Source organism: Brachionichthys hirsutus, chromosome 13, assembly GCF_040956055.1.
Source record: "Brachionichthys hirsutus isolate HB-005 chromosome 13, CSIRO-AGI_Bhir_v1, whole genome shotgun sequence".
In the NCBI taxonomy this organism is placed as follows: domain Eukaryota; kingdom Metazoa; phylum Chordata; class Actinopteri; order Lophiiformes; family Brachionichthyidae; genus Brachionichthys; species Brachionichthys hirsutus.
In genome coordinates this window covers 12,976,929-12,982,957 of record NC_090909.1, presented here as the reverse complement: position 1 = coordinate 12,982,957, position 6,029 = coordinate 12,976,929, and positions in this window count along the sequence as shown.

Genomic DNA, 6,029 nt, shown 5'->3' with positions numbered 1-6,029 from the left:
ATTGCTGCTGTCGTTCTTGTGTTATCTTCCTCCTTTTTATGTAACGAACCAAAGACTCGTTCATTCCGTAATGGAGCCCTGCAGCCGCGTAACGTTTAGCTTCCTTTAGCATGTCCAGAGGAACAACTTTCTGTGCGATGGTTAGCGTCACAGGTGCCTTTGTCGGCGCAGGACGTTTCGTCGGCATTGTTGGTCTTGCAAATACTGTACGCTGTACAGTACAGTATACAGTACAGTACTCTACTTCAGAGTCACACTGCTGATGTCAATTTGGCTAGTTGAGCGCATTCTGTAATGTACAGGGGACACGAGGAGATTGATTGACAGTGGTACAGTACAGTCCCTTAGCCAATCAGGATGCAGAACACGTTCAATGCGCGTTCAAGTGTAGAAAGAAAAACATGCTCAATCGCATTAAAACCTCCGCGAAGCAGCGAGGTTGGGGAAGATGAACCGCATTAGGGACTACTGAAAATGACTGCTGTGCCCCCCACCCCTCCTGGACGGGGGGTTTCAATGTATGTGAATCCAGGAGGTATCCATCTCCTTGACTCGTCTCCGACCTGCCATTCTCTCTCTCTCTCTCTCTCTCTCTCTCTCTCTCTCACCCAGCCGGTCAGACAGATGGCCGTCCATGAGCCTAGGTTCTGTCCAAGGTTTCTGCCCGTTAAAGGGAAGTTTTTCCTTGCCTCCGTTGCTCTTGTGGGTCGAGTTGGGTTCTGTGTTTCTCTGCTAATTCTGTAAAGCCTTGAGATGACTTTATGTTGTGATCTGGCGCTTTATAAATAAAACTGAATTGAATTGAATTGAATTGTTTGATTTACAGAGAAAGAGTCCAGGGGGTTATGCCAGGTTTCCATCAGACAGGAAATCCAGTTGCTTGTCAGTGATGTGTTCGTTTAGGATGAGGCCCTGTTGAGGAGGGACATCTTGAGATGACGTGAGTCTGTCTTGTCACGCGGACAGCGGGGTAGCGGGGTAGCGGGGTAGCGGGGTAGCGGACGGAGATTGGTCAGAGTCACTTGTTTGTTGTGATGACGTAATGCGGAATGAGCCCAGCGGTGTGACCAGAGAGATGGGATGGCGTTGGCGGATGAGATGTGGTAGGAGAACATACGACCTGGGCCTGTGGAGTAGTTCGAGTTGCTGGGGAGAAACAGCGCAAAGCAGGGGGCAGCGGCATGCTGCCCCCCGCAGGGCCGGTGCTAGCACAGTGTGGAAGGCAAGGCCAAAGAGCCGAACATCCAGAACACTGAAGGCATGGGACTGTCCAACAACTATAACAACAACAACAAATAACACAAACAGCCAGTAACCAGGAGCCACCCAAACGACAAAACACCCAGGAGAGACAACTCCTCAGGACCAGACTCAGCAGTCCACCTGCACCTAAAAGACACAGGACACTCCTTTGAGGACAGCAATGTCCAGGTTTTAGCAGGGAAGACAGACAGTTTGAGAGAGGAGTTAAAGAAGCCAGAAGGAGGAGGACACCCACAGCCACAACACTAGAGGGAGCTCAAACAACAACCTGATTACCCCCTCCTACAGGACTAACATGGGTAAATCATCTTTTTACAATACTGCCCCCCAAGGGTGGAACTGTTTGACTCCTGCCCTCAAAACATGCACCTCTTTGGCCTCCTTCAAAAAGGCCCTAAAAATACACCTTTCAGGGGGACAGAAACGGAGATAGTCATCACGTCCCAACCCCCCCCCCCCCCCCCCCCCCCCTTTGTCCACCTACGTTGTACATATTAAGTGTCTTTGTAATTTTTTGTAATTTATGTAATTGTTTGTCATTCATTGTCATTTTGCATCTGTGGTGTAATTTATTTTTATTTTTCTAATGTTATTTTGCATCAATTGAGTAATTTAATATGGTTTTATTTTTATTTGTATTATTAAATGTCGATGATTTATGTACGGACTTTCAACGGAAAGTTAGTAGTTTAGTTTAATAAGAACTCCATTACCCAGCATGCCACAGGGGTGGAGCATGCGCAGAACCAACCTGGACGAGGTACAACGGTTGTTGCTAGGATGATAGCGCTGCGCTGTACACGGGGAATAAGCAAGCTACGAATAAAATATATGAAAGACCAGTTAACGCCTCGTCTTCATCATAGAGCCGTGACGGGGCGAGTCACGCACGAGCCACAGGGAGAGCGTGTGTGTGCACGTGCAGAGCGCAGACACGGGGAGAGTGCACACACATCTTGTGCACGTTCACCTCCCTCATGACGTCACAAACGACAAGATTTCTGCCAGACGCGTTTCAGTCCTCGTTTATACGCAGGGTTGACTGGATGGGTGATTTGAGGTGTCTTTGGTAGGTGATGACCCGAAAACCAAATATTCCCTTAGAAACATCATCAAGTGTCTCCTCCCAGGTACCAGCAGGTATCCGGTACCTTCCAGGTACCAGCAGGTATCTGGCTTCATCCCTGCCTCTGAAGGTTGATCCAAATGTCCTAACCTATTAGTTCGTCTGTGCAAACATGTAAACTCAAGCGTCGGCAGCAATCCTGTGCGTACAGGTTCTTACCCACAATCCTGTGCGTCTCCCTTTCGTCAGGCACACGCACCGCCGTACAGGTTCTTACCCACAATCCTGTGCGTCTCCCTTTCGTCAGGCACACGCACCGCCGTACAGGTTCTTACCCACAATCCTGTGCGTCTCCCTTTCGTCAGGCACACGCACCGCCGTACAGGTTCTTACCCACAATCCTGTGCGTCTCCCTTTCGTCAGGCACACGCACCGCCGTACAGGTTCTTACCCACAATCCTGTGCGTCTCCCTTTCGTTAGGCACACGCACCGCCGTACAGGTTCTTACCCACAATCCTGTGCGTCTCCCTTTCGTTAGGCACACGCACCGCCGTACAGGTTCTTACCCACAATCCTGTGCGTCTCCCTTTCGTCAGGCACACGCACCGCCGTACAGGTTCTTACCCACAATCCTGTGCGTCTCCCTTTCGTCAGGCACACGCACCGCCGTACAGGTTCTTACCCACAATCCTGTGCGTCTCCCTTTCGTCAGGCACACGCACCGTCGTACAGGTTCTTACCCACAATCCTGTGCGTCTCCCTTTCGTCAGGCACACGCACCGCCGTACAGGTTCTTACCCACAATCCTGTGCGTCTCCCTTTCGTCAGGCACACGCACCGCCGTACAGGTTCTTACCCACAATCCTGTGCGTCTCCCTTTCGTCAGGCACACGCACCGCCGTACAGGTTCTTACCCACAATCCTGTGCGTCTCCCTTTCGTCAGGCACACGCACCGCCGTACAGGTTCTTACCCACAATCCTGTGCGTCTCCCTTTCGTTAGGCACACGCACCGCCGTACAGGTTCTTACCCACAATCCTGTGCGTCTCCCTTTCGTTAGGCACACGCACCGCCGTACAGGTTCTTACCCACAATCCTGTGCGTCTCCCTTTCGTCAGGCACACGCACCGCCGTACAGGTTCTTACCCACAATCCTGTGCGTCTCCCTTTCGTCAGGCACACGCACCGCCGTACAGGTTCTTACCCACAATCCTGTGCGTCTCCCTTTCGTTAGGCACACGCACCGCCGTACAGGTTCTTACCCACAATCCTGTGCGTCTCCCTTTCGTCAGGCACACGCACCGCCGTACAGGTTCTTACCCACAATCCTGTGCGTCTCCCTTTCGTCAGGCACACGCACCGCCGTACAGGTTCTTACCCACAATCCTGTGCGTCTCCCTTTCGTCAGGCACACGCACCGCCGTACAGGTTCTTACCCACAATCCTGTGCGTCTCCCTTTCGTTAGGCACACGCACCGCCGTACAGGATGCCAAACTGGGCCGAACTAATTACAGTTAAACCAAACCTTAATCGGACATTTTGTGCTGATCAGAAGATGAGAGACAGATGGGTTTGTAATTGCATTACAAGTGTGACATCAGTGCACGCGTTGCAGCGCGCGCACGCCCCCCTGCGCCCTTCACGGAGCACCGAGAAGTGGCCCATGTTCAAAAACAATTTGCTGTTGATTTCCATAATCAGTCAGCGTCAGCAGCAGGATACTTCATCAACCAAAGCAGGATTAATCACCGCACTTATCAGCATCGTGTTCGTCTGATTTCAGCTTAATACTGAAAAATGGAATGAAATATGCTCGAATCTGAAAACAGTCGATTGAATCGAGTCTTCCTCTTTTCTACTTCTGACCTTGGACCGTTCATTTGTCTGATTCAGGCCTGGATCATCAGACCAATACGTTTCTCCATCCGTTGTTCTGAACTGATCCGGAGACTTTACGGATCCCCAGCGACTTTGTGTTTGTTAAAAACGACTAGCGTTGTGTAACATTTATGATTTAGGCCAGAACTCAATGAGATTCCCTCCTTGAATGAGTAGCAGCTGTAACGGCGCACTCAAAAACAAACATGGGAGAGGGCGGGACTTCCCCTTCTACTTTGTCCAATCGACGAGCGCCCCTTTCAGCCACGCGACGCTGCTCAGAAAGTTCGTTCCGTGAAGAAATCAGTGTGAACGCAGACCTTTCAGCGAATTATAAATGCAGGAATCTGCTCCCAAAGGAACCGAGTCCTCTTGGTGCAGTGGGAATGCACCCTGAAAGGATCATTAGTCACTTTTAAAACAAAGAATTTAAAACGTAACAGTTATTGTAAAGCATTATCGGCTAAGATTTTAAAATGCTATGCCACAGGCGGTACTCTAGACTGAGGTCAGTCTTTGAAAGGTCATCATTAATGTACTGCGGAAAAAAATTCATTGTCATGTTTGGTTGTGTGTGTGTGGAAATGGAAATGGAAATGGAAAGCTTTATTTGTGGGTTTTGCCCAAGCAGAGGAACCACAGACATGATTTTCATTGCTCGACAACTGCAAGAAAGATGCCGGGAACAAAGTCAACCACTATACATGGCCTTCATAGACCTCACCAAAGCCTTTGACTCGGTAAACCGTCAGGCCCTTTGGCTGGTTCTGGCAAAGATTGGCTGCCCTGACAAATACATCCGGGTACTGAGACTGCTGCATGACAATATGTCAGCCACGGTGCTCAGTGGCGGTGGAGACGAATCGGAACCCTTCCGGGTTGACACTGGAGTCAAACAGGGCTGTGTCATTGCTCCATCATTATTCTCCATCTTTGTTGCTGCTATACTCCATCTCATAAGCAAGCATCTGCCTCGGGGAGTCGAAATTATGTATAGAACCGACGGTCATCTCCTCAACATCAACCGATTCAGGGCTAAAGGTCGAACCACCACCACGTTCATCATGGAGCTGCAGTATGCAGACGGCAACGCCCTCGTAGCCCTCTCAGAAGAGGACCTACAGTGCATGCTCTCTGCCTTTGCGAAGGCATACAAACAGCTTGGTCTAGCCATCAACATAAAAAAGACACAAATTCTCCACCAACCACAACCAGACAGCAGTATGCCTGTCCTACCCCCAAACATCTCCACTGACAACATCAGACTGGAGCATGTGGACCACTTCCCAATACCTTGGCAGCCTTTTATCTTCAAAGGCTGTCATTGATGACGAGGTACACCATCGCCTCAGTTGTGCCAGTGGAGCTTTCTCAAAGCTAAGAAAGAGAGTCTTTGAGAACCGCGACCTCCAAGCAAAGACCAGATCCTGGTCTATGAAGCCGTGGTACTTCCCACCCTCCTGTATGGATCAGAAGCCTGGACTACATACAGCAGGCACTTAAAGGCACTTGAGACGTACCATCAGAGATGCCTCCGAAAAATCCTCAGGCTGAGCTGGGAGGATCGGCGCACCGACACCAGCGTCCTGGAGGAGGCTGATATTCCCACCATCACTGCCATCGCTGCCCAACACTAGCTCAGATGGACTGGCCATGTTATCCGCATGCCTGACTCTCGCTTCCCAAAACAAGTGCTCTATTCCCAGCTCGTTGAAGGGAAACGGGCCCCGGGAGGCCAAAAGAAGAGGTTTAAGGATAACATCAAGACAAACACGAAGAAGTGCCACATCGACCTTAACTCTTGGGAAGACACGGCAACA